Source organism: Venturia canescens, chromosome 3 (assembly GCF_019457755.1).
Source record: "Venturia canescens isolate UGA chromosome 3, ASM1945775v1, whole genome shotgun sequence".
In the NCBI taxonomy this organism is placed as follows: Eukaryota; Metazoa; Arthropoda; class Insecta; order Hymenoptera; family Ichneumonidae; genus Venturia; species Venturia canescens.
In genome coordinates this window covers 8,574,483-8,592,141 of record NC_057423.1, presented here as the reverse complement: position 1 = coordinate 8,592,141, position 17,659 = coordinate 8,574,483, and the positions used below count along the sequence as shown (strand labels likewise).

The 17,659-nt window shown below is 41.8% G+C and overlaps 1 long non-coding RNA gene across 2 annotated transcripts; it reads left to right on the top strand.

Moving 5' to 3' along the window:
- Nucleotides 1–372: 372 nt before the first annotated feature.
- Nucleotides 373–17,156, top strand: LOC122408333 (uncharacterized). Of its 2 annotated transcripts, XR_006260456.1 has the most exons (4): nucleotides 373–596; nucleotides 16,045–16,409; nucleotides 16,482–16,681; nucleotides 16,803–17,156. It is a non-coding gene; the product is annotated as an uncharacterized lncRNA (long non-coding RNA). The 2 variants fall into 2 exon arrangements; XR_006260455.1 differs by having other exon boundaries at nucleotides 16,482–17,156.
- The last annotated feature ends 503 nt before the right edge of the window (nucleotides 17,157–17,659 follow it).

Genomic DNA, 17,659 nt, shown 5'->3' with positions numbered 1-17,659 from the left:
AAATATTTATGCGAGCGTTGTAAACGTTAATTATTTATCGATTTATTTTACTTTCTGAATCAGAGACTTTCACGAGTTTCATCAGTCGGATTATAAAGAATGAAACGGACGAAGGAATTCATCGAATTATCGACACAAATGTTCCCTGGCGTCTTTCCCGTGGATTTATTTGATCGAAATGTAGACACAGTGAGGGAAGGATATGCCTCGAAGTTGATATACGAACGTGGAAAAATCAGAGATTCGGAGGGAAGTAACGAAAGGTGCAAAAAAAACAAGAAATTTATAATAATCCAATGGCTACTCACGTGAAATGACGTTTTGCCAATTTTTCTCGTGGTTAAGCAGTCGAGACAGAGGAATTGAAAAAAATGGATGCACACACGCTAGGACGAGATGAAAATGTACCGACGAAGATTGCCGCCGTGAGAACTCAATAATCCTAACGAATTTTCGAATCGGTCACTCAGCATTTCTCGAGAATTGGCGGGAGCAAAATGAGGGGGTTGGAGGGCACAGGGAAAATCCATGGAAAAGAAGAAGAGCAACGTATGATTTCATCAATGGAGAGTTTCGTATACACGCTATTATCAGTTGTGAGTAATCGATGACGTTTCAAATATTCTTCGTGCGCTCTATCTTTCTCTCACTGTTTTTCACCCCCGATCCGCACCACCACCGAGAGGCTCGTGTATCCAATCACGAAAATTTTTCCGGGCACATCCTCGGGGCATCGAGCTCGAACGCTTCCATATCGAATTACGAACTATTTCAAGCTCCGTGCATAAAAAACGGATTTTTTTTTCGTCCTCACTGTCTCACTTTCTCTCTCTCCCTCTGTCTGCCAGCCGCTCTCGCTCTCGCTGGTTCGGTGAATTCTTTTTTTTTTTTTTTTTTTTTTTTCATTTTTTTTCGTTCTCTCTCACTTTGATTTTCCACCGTCAACGAGGCAGCCAACAGCGCATCGTGACGATGGGCAACGATGCCGATGAATTGATAAAAACAATTTTACACTCGATAAAAGTCGTGTGGTACGCGCGTGCATCGATCGAGCCCCGTGATATTGATAAACTACCATATACGCGTACACACTATTTTATACAAAGTATATACGTTTATGTGAAAACGTACGCATTGTAGGAGAGTTACATCACGTTCAATGATTTCAATTCCGATAGAAACATATTAGCTGTATAAAACGTCGAACGAAACTCGTCAGTTTTTCTTCGTAATCCCCCGGACTCCGAAAGCGTTGCGAAGCATCGTGTAAAATATCACAAACGTTGTGATTCATGCCCAATCGAGCGTTCTGTTTTAACTAAACGCTGCAAAAAATAAAATGGTAAAACACACGAGTCGATACTTTTAAAATCCGGAGAAACTCGATATTCCGATAGCGCAAAGACCGAAATTTGATTAGTCAAAAAAACGAATAGATCAAGAATTTAATAAAGCAGTGCTTTTTTTAAGCGAGCCAAATGTCGAAAATGTCAGGAAAATTGATCGAAGGAGTGTCCGATGAGACGAAATTCATTTTTTCCAGAGCGCGCTGCTACTCATCCGAATGAAGAGAAACAAAAAGAATAGCAATGGTTAATTAGGACACTGAAAACAAAAACGTACGTGGAAACAATGACTGCCAATTTTCGTCGGAGTTTTCGAATGAATGTAACGAGCAAATATGAATTTGGGTGGAACGTGATACGAAGATGCAATATCTGGGGATATAACGTCGTACACGTACCTGTAAATAAATGCAGCACATGCACCGGATATACGTACATATTCGAGGTACATGCGCCCTCTGTATAAAACGCATTGCATTCTTGGATCGCCATCGGTATATCTATAAATATATAGGCCCATCGTGAAAGACGGTCTTTCTCTCGGTGGACCAGGGAACGCGAAATGAACTTGGCCTGGGGCTGATGATTCAAGGGTTTTGCAACGGTGTTTACCTATCCGGACGTGTGGGCGTCGCAGCGTGCATCGCGCTGAGAGTGTCAGTGTGCACGTGTATTTGTGGATCGGTGCGGAGGGCGGCACTCTTGGCCATTCTCTCGTCGTGAGCTCCGTGCACGCGCATACTATTCTCCATATCTTGGCATTAGTTGGAGCTATATGTACAGATATAAAGTGCACGCAGGGAGTCTATAGAGTCCTCGCTCGTTCGCGGCTTGGAGGTAAAAAGGCGCTTTTCTTATTACGGGAGACGCAGAACCACGGGGAATCGCCCTTCTCTAAATAACTCCAATTCTACGACGGTATGAGCGAAGAGAAGCGAGGTGCAAAAGCACCGGACCATGGTCCAGCACAACTCCGTTCGGTGTACGTGCGATGACTGCTGGTACAGTGTTAAAAGCCGCTCGTGGGCACACGGTAGCCGTTTCGCACACACCCGCCGGCCATATCGTTCGCTCCTCGCTTCTTTTTCTACACGTATATATTCCAGCTCGTGTGTACCCTTCGCACTCTTGTATTTCAACTCCCTTCGCCTCGCGTGTACACACTTATTCGAGCTCGCGCACACACTCGCGCAGGTGAAGATGGCAAATGGCGCGGGGGAAAAAAGTTATCGTGACGGAGAACACATTTGGAAGAAATTCTATGCGTTCTCGAGGAAATTTAAGGGGACGGAGGAGAGGCGAGGTGGCAGGGCTTCGGGGAGTGAGACGGTGTGAGAAGTGGCCCGAAGAATTTTAAAAAATAGAGAGCCGATTAAAACGAGTAAAAATTTAAAGGAACACTGAAATTTTAAGTTTTGGGAATGTCGAACGTCGTCCATTGGCTCTCGTTCGGGGACATTTTTCTCAAGATTAAATATGTAATTCACCATCGTTATTATCTTCGAATTTGAAATCGATGATAATACGTTTTGTCTCATTTGCAAGTAGGAATACAAAACATTAGAAAAATGTGGTTTAGATACAAAGTTGACTTACGGTTAGTGCGAGATTTCGCGATAGCTTCAGTACGTTTATGTCGAGAGGGAGAAGCAGAGATGGGAGAGAACGAGCGAGCATTCACGTTTATGGATGCTTGGAGCATCTGTTGGTACAAGACGGACGTCCGTGGCATTACGTTACACGACGTTACGACGCATAATGCCTGAATGGCTCGAATGGGATGGGCAAATGAGAGGCCCACACACGGGTTTCTCGCATCATTCAGATAAATTTATCATTTTTTTACATTTCCCTATTGTGTTATGATCATTTAGAATAATTTGAAAATAATTTAATTCGCGTGCGGTAATGAAAATATTATAGCTCGTCGATTATTTTTGTTTGCTTCGATTTTCTGTTCATTGGAAGGTACAGATTTTATCAGAACAGTTGACAAAAATATTTGCTCCCATTTTTTAAAGTAAATCAACACGAAAATTATAACAACTTCTATAATAAAAATAGAAACGCAAAGAGTTTTTCATTTATTTCTATATTCAACTAGTTTTGGTGTCAGAAATGGAATAAATCACCCCTTAAAATGCATCGATCAAGTACGTGAACAATTGAGGGGCTAGCCTTATTAGAATTTTCAAAAAATCGATTTTATTTTTGCATTTTTCGAAAGGGTACATATTCAAAAATATCATACTACAATTTTATAAAGATTTGAACAGTTCAAGTGTACCTTTAAGCGACGTTTACTTGACTGTCGGAGCGGGCAAAAAAACGGGCTTTTTCGTAGTTTTTGGAAAAATGGCTGTCATTTTTAAAAAAATCTAAAATCGTACGATACGCGTTATATCCATTTACCTATTGAATCTAAAACCACTTTTATTTTTATTCTCCAATTATCCATTCCAGAGATTTTATCAACAGCGCACACCCATCTTCTTTTTGGACCTGTCTTCTTCCCCATTTTTCTGTACGAAAACTGAGTAAAATGAATATAAAAAAAAAAACTCTTTTGTGTATTTTAAGAGTGTATTTTTGAGGCCTAACACTTTTTATATCCATATTCATAATTTATACAAGTCAAAACAAATTCGTGAAAATAGTTTGTTTTTTTTGTCCCTCTAATTAGGGTAGACCCCTTAAGAATTGTAAGTCATCGATATACATTTAAATACGGAACGATTTGGCTGGCTGAGACTCACAGATCTAAGAGATGCGGTTGCTCCATCGCTGCAGTCTGTGCAATACTGTTCTTCCCTACTTACCTTCTCGAGTCACCGGTCATTGCCTCTCTTTCTCGTTCTCTTTTTTCATACTACGCATTGCTCCGATGTCCACGCACGCTACATGAAGTCCCCGAGTATTTCTCATGCCCGGAAGTGATTACGCTCAATCGTAATCGGTTAATTTACACGTACGTATACGTGCATACCCACACGCGTGTCCCGCACGATCGACGCAATAACGCCTACGATTTACCATACTCGATTCTTCATTCCCTTTTTGTGCTCTTTCTCACACACAATAATACTGGATCTTGCTCTCCGAGAACCATTTATTTGGAATTCGAAGTTTGGAAAATTTCTGAAGCAGCTATTCGAGGCCTGAAGTTATAAAATACACGAGGAAGGAATTTTTCGAGCAGATCCAAATTTTTCTACTTCCGGATTAAAATTGTGCACAGAAAAATTCAAGATTTTTGACCTCGACGAAGAGCCGCAATCTTGAATTTCCACTCTGTTGAATGTTCAGCATAGTAGACAACGAAGTTGCGTAAATTCAGTGCAATTCGATCGAACAGCAAAAAACGAGTGAGAGCGATCGTCGATCCCTGACCACGTTGAAAAAGAACGAGACAAAAGTGAGCTCGAGAAGATGATGTGGAGCTGAGATGGAAACACTGAGAGACTCGACCAATTCACAAAGGGGTGAAGGAACGCCTGTAGACGAGGCAAATAATCAGGCGTAGCGTGGCCGAGCTGTATACGCTTTTTCGAATTAACACAAGAATACATATATACATGGGATAGTGTGCAGTAGTCGATCTTGAGGGTTGACAAAAACCGAGAAAGAAGTCAGCGATCTAATAAATTTCGTATGGGCTATTTCACAGCAAATCGAAGAATTTGTTTCATGCTTCAATAAAAACTCGAGTATCGATACTCGGAATATATTTCGAAAAAGAAATGAAATAATTCTTGCAAGTGACTCTGGAAGTTGCATTATTTTGTCCAATGGTCATAATTTCTTAGGATTATTACTCGATAAAAAAAAAATGGGAAAACAAAAATATGGATAAAACTTAATTCGATGGCTTGAAATATATATTTCGATATCCTTTTGGCAATTAAAAAATACGTTCAAAAACAGCACGTTGAGCTAGATTATTTCTGTAAATTCGTTCAAACAAAAATGTACTGAATTTGAATGCAATTTGATGATCAACATCACGAAGAATTTAGCATTGATCGAAGAGCCCATACAAAAGTAATGTCGTTTGAAAGTTGTGGCAAACGTTGGTTCGTACCTCGAGTAAATCTCCTCTCGGTGATGAAACACGCAGTGTAAAAGGGAGTAATACAAAAAGTGTGCCAGAACAAACCGAGAAAGAATGACACCGGTGAGCCCGCGATAAATTCTTCGCTCGTATTCACGTGCGATTATAATTCGTCCGGGGGACAAAATCAAGATGTTTCTCCTGCTGTTGCGTTCTTTGCTGAATAAACCCGTTTCTTTTAGTATTGCTCATGGGGGGGGGGGCGAAATAAATAATGGGGGAGAGCTCAATGAGAGCGAGAAACATCTGTAAGCATTCGCATAATTACACGAAACGATTCTCCCTCCTTCGTCTTAAGGTGTAGATCATGCCCGAAGGATCGTATTTTATGGGCGTCTCAATTGGATCGATTTTTACTCCATAATTAATGATATTATCACTTTAAATTAATGTCACAGTTATTATTTCGAAATTGCAAATACATTTTTTCAACTTATCTTTTGGCGAATGAAATTACGAGCTATAGTTTTTTACGTAAAAATTGCATTAGAGAGCGCAAAAGGAAAACACAAAGGAAAATGGATCAAGAAAAAAGTATTAATAAAAAGACAGAAGGCTATGACAAGAATGGCCCAAGCCAAGAAGAAACAAAATACCGAAATAAGCAAAGGTGAGGTTATACGAGTGCTCATTACCAATTTCGTTTAATTTTTAACTAGCAAGACAATCGTCTCTAATTTTTTCCCAGACCTTCACTATGTACTTCATTGTTATTGCGTACTTTTTCATAAACATTGTAAGAAGCGTTCATTCGTTATATGGAAAGATAAACGATTTTTTACGTATAGTTCCTATAATTATGTGCATTTTTCTTCATATTTAAACACGTTTATCTCAACAACCAATGAGACGAAGCCTTTGAAATTTGAAATGCGTGTGAGTCGACTATCCATTTAAACTCTGTGTAAATTCCAAGACTCCCTTAAGACAAAATTGTTTCGTGCCTAAACTACTTTAACTCAAAGTTTTATTCACGAATACGAGTCGAAGAAAAGCGATGGAAATAAAGATCGATAAAAAAATAAGTGCGATATTCTTGTCTGAGTTAACAACGCACGAGAGGCCGCGATAAAAAAGCAAACAACCTTTTACCATTCACGAGTTCGTCCAGTCTGTTGTGCACTTTTGTGTATTGTTAAATTTTTTTTCCCCCCCGAGGCAAAGAAACCCACCGGAGTCTGGATGGAGATAAAGAAGGAGCTTGTATTAGAGTATCATCAGAAGTACATAGTTTCACGTATTACTTGCCCAAGGCACTGTGGAAGAGCGCGTAATACGCGGTCATGGACCGAGCTATAATCTTCTTAGACGTATACGGGGTTACACTTAACAATATTTACAATCAAAAAGGCTCAGCTCCCATCGTCTCAAAAGGAACAATGAATTTCAGTTGCGCTCTTTCGTTCGACGCTCGACTCACACTTGAGCTCTTATTTCCGCCAGCATCCTCAAGAAATTGCAGTAGCTCCGAAGATGCTACTACGCTTGCGGGTAATCTTAAACAAATTATTGCGTTAATGTTGACCGTTCAAGTAAGAGAGATAATCATATTCGAGGATTTTCCTGGTTGTAGAAATACGTTGAGAGAAGAAAGCCACTGAGTAGCTCAGCTCAGGTTTTCCGCTACTATTTTCTTCCTTGTTATGAAGCTTGCCAATAAATGCTGCACGCATTACTGTCTTTACTAACTGTGCTCTCGGCTTCGCCCAACTTTTAGTACACGAAACAATCTTACAATAGCAAAATGCAGCTCTGATTCGAATATCCGAGTGAACCCAACCTCGTCCTCTGGAGCTACGAACACCGCGTCGTCGAAAACACTGCTGGTAATAAGTTTTGGAGCTTCATTCCGAAAGTTATGAGGCTACTGGAAGTCGCGGGAGTTATTTTGGATCGTCGGAAAGGAACGATGTGGATGAACCAGAAACTTTCTCCCTCGATTTTTAATCAATTTTCAAAGTGTTTTTTTGGTAAATGGGCTTCGGGTGGGATCGGATGAAAAATTTGAATGAAATTCAAAAATAAAAAGTTCTCAAAACGTTCGATACTACAGACAAATGGCTCCATTTCGGTTGGGGCACAGCTGAGGGGCTTTCACCTGGAAGTTGTGGAATGCCTGATGCTTTCTTCCGCTAATCAAGAGCGCGAGAATAACGTCGAGGAATATCTGAATGTCGAGAGAAAAGAGGAATTTTGGAATGAGATAAAGTGCCCGGTGCATACGCCGTTTCTTTCATCATCGCTAATGGCGCTCATCAAATCTTTCTGCGTTACCGTCTCTATCTCTTTCTGCTTTAATTCTTAGCTCTCTTTCTCTTTCTCTCTGAGAACGAAAACGTTTCGTAATTGGAAGCGTACGGCAGCGGCTACTTCCGCTTACCAGCGAGCGCTATTTACGAGCCAATAAAACAAAGCGCGAGAGCAAAAAGGCAGAGACGAAGAAGGTGAAAGAGAAATGGGATGCTTGGATCTTTTAAGGAGAGAATGAATAAGCGAGAGACGAAAGAGAGTAGGGCGAAAGGATAGAGAGACAACACGAGACGGATAGAGAGGAGCATACAACTTTGCGTTTTACCGATGCTCCTCTTCCTCGCGGGGCCCTCGTGCACACGCCCCACGGGCATACAATTACGTTAGAATCGACAAACGGATGGACGTTCTGGACCAAAGAGCGTGCGGACTCTCTTCTCGACGACACGTACCCATAAACGTCTTCCTTATGCTTTTTAACGAGTTGCAATTCCACTCGTTCGCAGAGTTCCCCGCATCTTTTTGCTCTCTTTCCTTCTTTCTTTATTTGTCCTGCTCTCTTTCTCTCTCTCTCGCCCTCTCTTCCGCTCTTTCTTCATTTTGTTTTCTCTCTCGCAGTCGTCTTCGGTGTTTCTTCGACGCGACAGAAGGATTTTGCAACCGAGGGCAAAGCCACACAGGACCGGACTCTCGGTGCTCCAGGGCTCCTTATCTTCGTCACTCGGATCGAAAGATCGACAGGATCTCAATGGGCATCGAGAGATCTCTCGTGTGTGCTCTCGATCTTCTCTTCGATCTCTCTTCCCTGTACTTCGAGATACGGATTTTCACGTTGAAGCCCTCTGTCGTTCCTGTCCGTCGTCTCGTTAGAGCCGTCGATGATCCGACAGGGCTTGCTCTTCTTCCTTCCCTTCCCGACTTGTTATCATTCTTCTTCTTCTCTTCTTTGATGACTTTCGAGGCATTACCATAATAATTCGCAAATTATTTAAGCCCCCGCAACAATGCGTCGTTTATTCGAAGAAAAAATGCTCCAATATTACGTACGCGGAGTTGAACAGAGAAATAAAAATTATAATGAAACTACAAAAGTTGAAAGCTCGAATCCGTTGTTTGTTTTTCAATAGAGTTTGTTTGTTTTTCAAAAATTTGGCCATATGAAAATCCTGTAAAATTGACTCTTCGTAAAAAGTATCGCCGGGATAAATCCTGTGTGGCAACGGTTCGATGCAACGAGAGAACACCACTCCACAGAAAAAGAACAAATATCACGTTTTTTTTGCCATCCTAATTCGCATGATGGAAGAGCGAAAAGAATTTGAAGGAAAAAGTAACGTGAAACAAGAATCGTCATTACCGTCGATGTTTCATATTTTCGAGTGGGATGAAAAAAAATGTTGCACACTATGGGAGTGCTGGCAGCGCGTATAACGTTCATTTTACCGAGAAAAACGTTATTGTACGAAGCTGAGGCCAGGGAAAGAGTTCGAGGATAGGATAGACACCGAAAGAGAAAGAAAAAAAGAGGGAGGGGAGGGCTCACGACGAAAAAAATGGCAAAGTACTGTATGGACACGAAGCTGCGTGGATGTTGGGGGCTGCTTTTATATTTTGTTTTTCCGCACGCTGTAGCGCCCTTCGGTACGTACAAAATGCAGCTTATCCATCACTACCCCGCATTTGATACAGCGGTCAGTGTGGCATGTTCGAAGGACACGTAATACGCGTTTCATACATACACAAAAAATCCCCGAGCTTCACCGGGTCTCTCGCAGCCGAGAGAAACTTTTTTACGCCTCTGATAAAAATGAACGAGTGATTAATAAAACAAAAGCAACATCCACATTTGATCGTCAGACCCGAGAGGCTGACCTGAGGCCTGCGAGAATATCTCGTCGGAGGATTTAGCGACCGCTCGCCCAAGTGGCTCATCGAACGAGAGCAATTCACCTCGGTGAAGAAAATGAGTGTTATTATTTAATGACTTGTAGGGTGCTAACTTCCTTCGTGCTCGAAAAAATTCAGTTTGAAAAAAGAAATAATGGTTCCGAACGTCTCGAAATTAAATTTTCAAAAATAATGGCACTGCCTTTCGTAGAACGACGTAATCCTCATGAAGAATCGCTATCAATGAAGATTTCGATGAGCGAAGAAACCATTATTCAAGAACATTTGTCGTTGGCTCATCGCTCAAAGGCTCAACGGATCGGTAATGTTGACGAAAGTGGATAAATACAGATAAATATTTGTAGAATATGAGTGTATGAAAAACTCTCGGACGTGTTTTGCACGTGGAAAATGTACGGTCGGACTGGACGCGAGTCGACAGGCCCGTCAGCGACACTGTGTACACGCCTAAAAGGGTTTTCGTTAGATTTCATTTCACACCCAATTACACGACACAAACGCGGAGCAGGTGGGTGGCACGGGATATATGGGAGAATAAGAGGATAGAGAGAAAGAGAGGGAGAGGGAGAAAGTGAGAGAAGAACGGAGCTGGAGGGAGAGAGAAAGAGAACAGGATGAGCCGAGGCTTACACACGCGTCCCTGCTCGTCCAGCAGAGAGATAACCTTGCATGCACACAGCGAGAATCAGAGGGTGCGAGAGAAAGGTGTGTGTGTGTGTGTGTCTATGTCGCGAGTATAGATGAAGAGAGAATGATGGCGAGCTTAGAGCAAGAGGGAACATTTCTACATGGCGCTAGAAGAGAGAACAGAAAGGAAGGGGTAGCTTTGGAGCTTCGCGTGGTAAAAATATACACAAAATGCTTTTCAGGGAGATTGAGAGGAGGAAGAGCGCATTATGGGGCTCTCTATATATATTTTTCTCGTGTGAGGCCCGCGGTCGGCGTCCTCGCGCTTCAGCACCTGTCGACCCAGGGGCGCGACGTACGAGTTATATCCGCATATGAATACACGATACAGCTATATACACCTGGTCTCGATGCACATCCGTTTTGGCCGCTTATTTTCGCTCGGTTTCTTTGCGCCCTTAGTTGTTCTTTCTTTTCGCTGGGAGCATAATCTTGCATCGACATAGTTCAACTTTTGTTCGTAATTGAGAAGGGTTTAGTACAGATTTTCCTCCAGCACTGGGATGTGGTAATTTTATTTTTTTTATAATTCACGTCGCCGTTTCTCTGTCTCCTATTTTCACTTTTTATATCACGATTTAATCGATCTGATCGATCTTCCTGGCACGGGCTTCAACCCGAAGTTGAAGCATCGTGAAAATTAAACGCTACGACGTAATTTCTTCGTCTTCAATGCCTCGAACATGAGTAGCTGTGGATAAAGCGTGCTTCAAAAGTGTTGAGAATCTGCACAAGGAATTCAAACAGTGAATAATGAGACTCTCACTTTTTTCTTTGCGTTTTCGACGTTCTTCATTCTGCTTTGTTGTAACTGATCGATTTTCCAACGTCGAAGAAAAGGCATTTTCAATATGTAATTACGACGAACCCTTTCGAGAGTCTGCAGAGAAGCTGAAGTATTGACACTCGACGCGCTCCTACTTTCTACTCACTGCCACGATTCTTCTATGTTCTGTGGAATTCTCAAGAGAGCGAACAACAACGCATTTCCTTTGCGAATGCAAACTTAAAGGGAAATCGGTATTCAAAAGAGTCAACCAACATTCGAGCATCTGAGAAATTAAAAATTTTTCAATAATTCATTTCCAATCACGTCGATGATAATGTCGGTTCGACCTTATCTCGTATTATTTTTTTATTATTTTTTTTTTTTATCTAAAACGCCTTGGCGATACACGAACCAACCAAGGCAAAGGAGAAAATGGTTCCTGATTTTATTTCAGAAGAAAAACAAGGAAGAAGGCTGTGGCGCGTTTCGAATAACGCTTGGGCGATTGTGTTGCATTTTGTACCGTCGCGCTTCGCTAGGATCGAGCAAATCTAATTCCTCCCATGAGCAAGACCCTCCTGCATTCTCTGTTTTCCCATCGCTGATCTCGGAATTTCGAGAGACCCTCTCTCTATTCGAGCATCCACGACTCTTGATTTACGTCTTTTTATACCCAGCTCCAAGCTCTTTTATTTTTATCTCTCTCGCTTTCTTTCGCCCGATTCCAGAAGTATATGAGAATTTTTTATCTCCTTCCGATCTGCTCTGACTCGTCCCTTTCACCCCGATTTTCACCGATCGTCGTTTAATTAGTCGATCTTTTGTCCCCGGTATTGGATTTCTCGTTTTTTTCCGTAATTACGTAAAATTCACTACAGTGTCGGATTTTATTCACGATCGAATTAACGATCGATCAGACAAAAATTTGAAGGTTCGTGCCTCCTCTCGTTTCATTGCAAAGGAAGTGCTCCGATGGACTTATTTATTCTAAACTTGTCGAAGATTCAATCAAATGCTTTTTCCGCATCCAAATTGAAGTAGAATCTTTTGTTTTTCAAGCCGTTCCACGTGGTTTGTACTCTCGATTCATTATTCTCCCTTTTTTTTCACGTTCACAACTCCCTGACTTTGGGGATCGCATCGAGCAAGAGTGATTAAAGTTTTTGTGAGTCTGGCGTACACTGGACTTTAGTCGATCGCAATTTTTTTTCGTGCATTTTTCAAAGACACCGTTCTTCTTTCTTGATTCAACATTTAATCTTCTTCCCTGAGTGAACGTATCGCTGCTCTCGTCTATTCGGTCTTCTTGCCGGACAGAAAGAGGAGGCGAGAAAGTGAGGTGAATCTCATGGGAGATGGGGGGACACAGTGTGTTTCCTATAAGACGATCGAAATGTCAGAGGATCCAGCAGCAGAACATTTTACTTTGGGGTAGTTGGAAAAGCTCGGGCATCTCATTTTTTTCGGTTGTAGTCTCTCTCAGGCACTCTTTTCCTCGCTCTCTCGTTCTGTCGTGTCTTTTCTCGCGGGAAATTCGGCCCGGAATGCTTCGGTGTCTCACTATCCCTTAACAATTGTTACGAAACCTCTACCTTAAAAAAACACCAAAAAAATGCACTCCTCGAACCGTAGGACACTCTTCCCAAAATGCGCAAACTTCGATGAACTAAAATAAACGCAGGGATTCAAACCTTTTCAGCAATTCTTCGTGCTTCTCGTCAATAATCATTTTGCACTCACGCAAATTATGAATGATTCGAATTCAGCCGATCACTCAATAATTGCAGAAACAATTAGAACCGAAATATTCGAAGGACGAAGGCCCCTGACATTTTCCTCTCGACTGAAACGCATCCCATGAACCATAAATACTTGTCGAAAACATAAATAGACGTACGTATCGAGTAATCATTCGGTTCTGCACTTGACACGGGCTCGGTATCATCTCGCAATATAACGACGTCGAAATTCTCGAGCATGCAGCGTAGTTGCCCTCTGGAAGCTTCCTGCCTAGAACTGGCTTTCCCAAGTTTTCTTGGCTTGGGTATTATTTGGAGAAATTCAGGCAACGCCCGGACCTCTCGACAGGGTTAACGAACGCTCGCGCCGACTCAGGTACATCTTCTATTTATATATCAATAGAGTGTGTACATGCGCATCTATATACCGATGATATACACGTATATAAAGTGGAAGCGCAGACGTGCTATCTATAGGTTCGCAGAAATTCACCTCTCGACTTCCTTATGCTTCGTGTGTTCGCGTATCCATTGTGTGTTCTTCGCTATATCGATTGCAAAATAATTGTTGACTCACCGGACTAACGAAGCTATGTACGAAACAGAAAGTTCTGCTGAAATTTGTCGATGTATAGATACGTATGGATGGGTAAGGAGGAGATTGTGTCCTGCTATATTTGAGGGAGTTCGGTTGCTCGGAAGTTGACGGGGGAGTGAGTAACTTTTGTCAAATTTAGCACAACGAAATTTTTCATTGTCCCTTAGTTAGAGTTTCGAGACCTCGGGCTCGTGTGTCGTCGCTTACATTTTGTACTGCGACAAAGAAAATGACGAATTCAGCACGAGAATTTTCCTCCATTGATGTATTCCGAGCGTGACCATTGTTTTTTCTTCGTTGCTAGTTTCTTCGATATTTTTTTGTCTCAAAAGCATTATTACGTCAGAGAAAATGAATAAAAAACGGCCTCGCGGGAGGGAATCTGATAGCCGAATCGGAGAAGAGCCCGCTATGGCTCGCGAGCGATCCCGCACTCGCCTGTCACTCCAGCAAGCTGTGTACGCGTTGCCGGAACTTTGCTCTTATTCCCGGAACCCCCGAGAGGCAAAATAAAAACCTAAATGTTTCTGCTGTCGCGGGGTTTTTTGTTCAATGTCAGTTGCATCAGGACTCTCGCGTACTTTTCGCGCGACTATCACACGACACCGCTCGCCTCAGCAGAGCTCCAAGAGACGACCACGCCGCTGCTTCTCTCTCTCAATCTCCCTCCTTTTTCTTTCTTGTTAAATGTATCCAATATCGAGATTCTTGTCTCATCATTTGAAATATAGGTACGCGTGTTTTCTGCGTGTTAAATCTACGGCTACGCTTTCTTCACTTTTCCTGCTACGTGAGAATATCCAGGAAAGAAATAAAACGAAAACGCCAAGATTTAATCCACGACAATTATGCAATCACTGAGAACCGACTGTGGATACCGCGATTCCATGAGTTTCTGGTGAGCTCATTCGTGAATGCAATGATCTGCTACCTGATTTCTGATCAGAATACTGTTCGACCAGTTACTGCAGCGCTTGCGTCGAGAAAAAAAGGAATCCCAAAAAAATATTCCCATTAATTCTTCCCTTTAGGTCGATGTACTAGAAAACATTTTCCTGAGAACCAAACTTTCAAAAGTTCCACGAATGTTGAAAATTTATTTGAAATCCAGTGAAAAAATGACGATTAAACATTGAAATATCATCAACCACGATGACCTAATTTCTAGCAGTAACTTTTGATCGTAGCTTCGAAGAGTGAATGAGAAAAATGAAAGGATGCCGCTCCAGTCTTGCGATTTACAAACGCCCACACGCTCGTGTACAGGGACCAGCATGAGCAGCCAGTTTCTCGTCCATAATCTTTAGCAGTGGTAGGTTGAGGCCAAAGAAGTGTGATAAATCTTTCTCATTTTCCTCGTTCTTATCAAACGTACGTGTTTCCAACGGTTCATCCTGGGCTTTTGGAGTAATAACTATGTAAACTGGATCCCCACGATTCTTGCACTCCTCTTCGTCCCTTTTTACTCTGTGCACAGCTCCCATATGTATCTCACGAATCCTGGCTGGTGTCAGAGCTCTCCTGTGGCATCTGATTTACCCGGAGTATATACGCGCGAGCCCCCTCCGTGCAATCTCACCTCTTTTTCCGAATATCGCTCGACTGTGGAATACGAGAAAATGCGAGAGCGACGACGATGCCGAACGAGAGATATCGAAGCGTGAAATGAAGAAATAGAGAAATCAGCACGAACGAAAACAAGGGAAAGACAAAACGTGCCAAACACTCCGCTCTTGCTGAAAGTCGCTACGCCAGCCTCGATCGAATCGATTCAAAAATCATCACGTTTCTCGTTTTATTTTCAATATCTATTTCCTCCTGCTAAATCTAAACAAAATATCAAAAACTTCAAAATCTAAAAATATTCATTTTAAGTGTCCAAACCTAGTTTCAATGAATCCAATGAATAATTTTCTTAACTTTCACGAGATTAGTGGTGAACATGATTATTTGAACTCATCCATTGAACAGTGACAAATCGTCAAAATTTACCTTCCCCTTCGTGGATCATTTTGGAAGCCTTTAACATAATTTAAGTGCGTTGAATTTTTTAGCTGTCATAAATACTTCAACTCAACTGTCTCGCTAATATCCGGTGCGATGCTGACAAAAAAAATTAAATACCGTAATAAATGCAACATTACCGTGTCCAATGATATTTCAAAAAATCATTGCTGTATCTCACGTGAGCACATGGAGTTCCGCGTTGGTGAGGAGACAAAAACGGGGATTGCCAGTTTAGCGGGAGTTGAAGGAAGGACCGGTGCAACAGACGTTGTAAATTTTATCGCCGGATAACAGAGAACTTGTAGGAAATCCCCATAAAGATGGTTTACTGTACATTTACATGAGGATGGCTTTATGCTCGTGTAAGTGAATCGAACGACTTGGACGATGGGTGCTGTGAGTGCGTTCTAAACTCACGATTTACATGGTCCGCTGTACCATTGCAGTTTTTATCTATTTCCAGACAAATTTAAGCGTCGTAAATTATATTCGCATGTTTATCAATTGAGTGAATTAGTATACCGATGAGAGAAAGCGAAGAGTCGACACGCATGCTGGTGAGATAAAAACGCAATTATCGAAGGACAAATTGGTTCCAAACTGTGTGGCATTTTCACCTTTTGTTCTAGGTTAGGAAAAGGATCGAGGAAATACGAAGGAATAAAAGGTAGTAACGAAGAGAAGCGTGATAGTGGACTTCTGAAATATGCATCGCGAGTCGTCGGGATGGAACGAAAAATACGGTGAAAATGAAGCCGAGAGAGAGAGAGAGAGAGAGGAGTGAGCGAGAATCGAAGGGGTTGCAACGCCCTCCGATTCCTCGAACAATTCTTCTGTTTGTCTCTCAGTTTCACTCTGTGCTGCTGGTGCTGCTGCAGTAGCAAATATCCCTTCTCAGGGCATAGTTGAGAGCTTTCAACAAGAGAATCAACGATATTTAATTACCAATTTTCGTCGAGGTAACATCGACGCTGCAAAGTTTCTCTCTTGCCTGGTACGATCTTTACTGTATACGTTTATATCTCTTTGCAAAAATGTATGTGTATATATTTATGTGTATACACAGCCGACCGGAGAATAAGGACCGGGATGCTAATCTGCTGGATCATAAATCTTCTGTCCAGCTACGAAAAAGCGAGAGGAGGATACGAATAATATGAACACAGATATATGTTAACGCTGGAGAAAAGAGTGAGAAAGATAGCCAACTCCTAAGAGAGCTTCAAAGCCTCTCGAGTTCGAGACAATCACCGAGTGCGAAGCGAGGTTAAGAACTCGACCTGCCTATCTGCCTCTCTCCTTCATCCTCCCTTTCTTATTTCTTCACTCCTCTTAATAAGCTTCCTTCTCCCTTTTTTATTCACCGATGAATTCGTTTTTTTTTCAGCACTCCTTGTTGCTCTCGTCGCTTCCTGTCTGGCAGCCGTCTGGTAGCCTCTGCTGGTAGCAGCTCGAACATTCTTTATGAAGACGAACGATTTATAATGTACCAGAATTTAACACGCTTTTAACTTTTTATTGTTTTATATTGGACGGCCGTTTAGAGTCTTTGTGAACGTTAAAAGAGGATTGACAGGGCGACAAGCACAGTGGGCGACGGTTTCGTATTTTTTTATATTTTCATCGCATATAGCTGTGCAACGATTTATGTTTTTTCAAATTGAACAAGTTTTCAATATTTTTTGCATTCAAGAATATTGCATTTGGAAATTCCTCAATGAAATACTACGTTGTTACGTTGTGAGCGAAATAAATAATTGAATTAGTTTTTAAAAAATATGGGACGGTTATTACGCCTTCGAAATCAATGTGTTACCAAATCAAAGAAAATTTCTTTCAATCGCGATATTCACGCATAACTTTTCATCAGATTCTGATAATGAGGAGTCCAAGGCATAAGACTTTGCCATCGAATGAGAAGAGAATTTGGTTTTTTTTTAACATTAAAATCCTACGAGTGCACGAAGGTTTCTCGAATTTCAGGAGCCCTAAATGTGAACTCTCGATTCATGCGGATCCAGACTCGGAAGGAATCCTCACACGAGTGACGGTGAATGCTCATGCTCTTTGAAGAAAATGCGTTCCTCTCTCATTCCACTTCCTTGCTCACTCTCTCTCTCTCTCTCCCGGTCTCCCTTTCGGATTCTGGCTTCTCAAAGTGCGCAGTTCTATTTCTCTTTGTCGTATATTCCTGAGTGAAGGCCTCCGTAGGGTGTGCAGAGCGTGTAGGAGGGAAGTATTGGT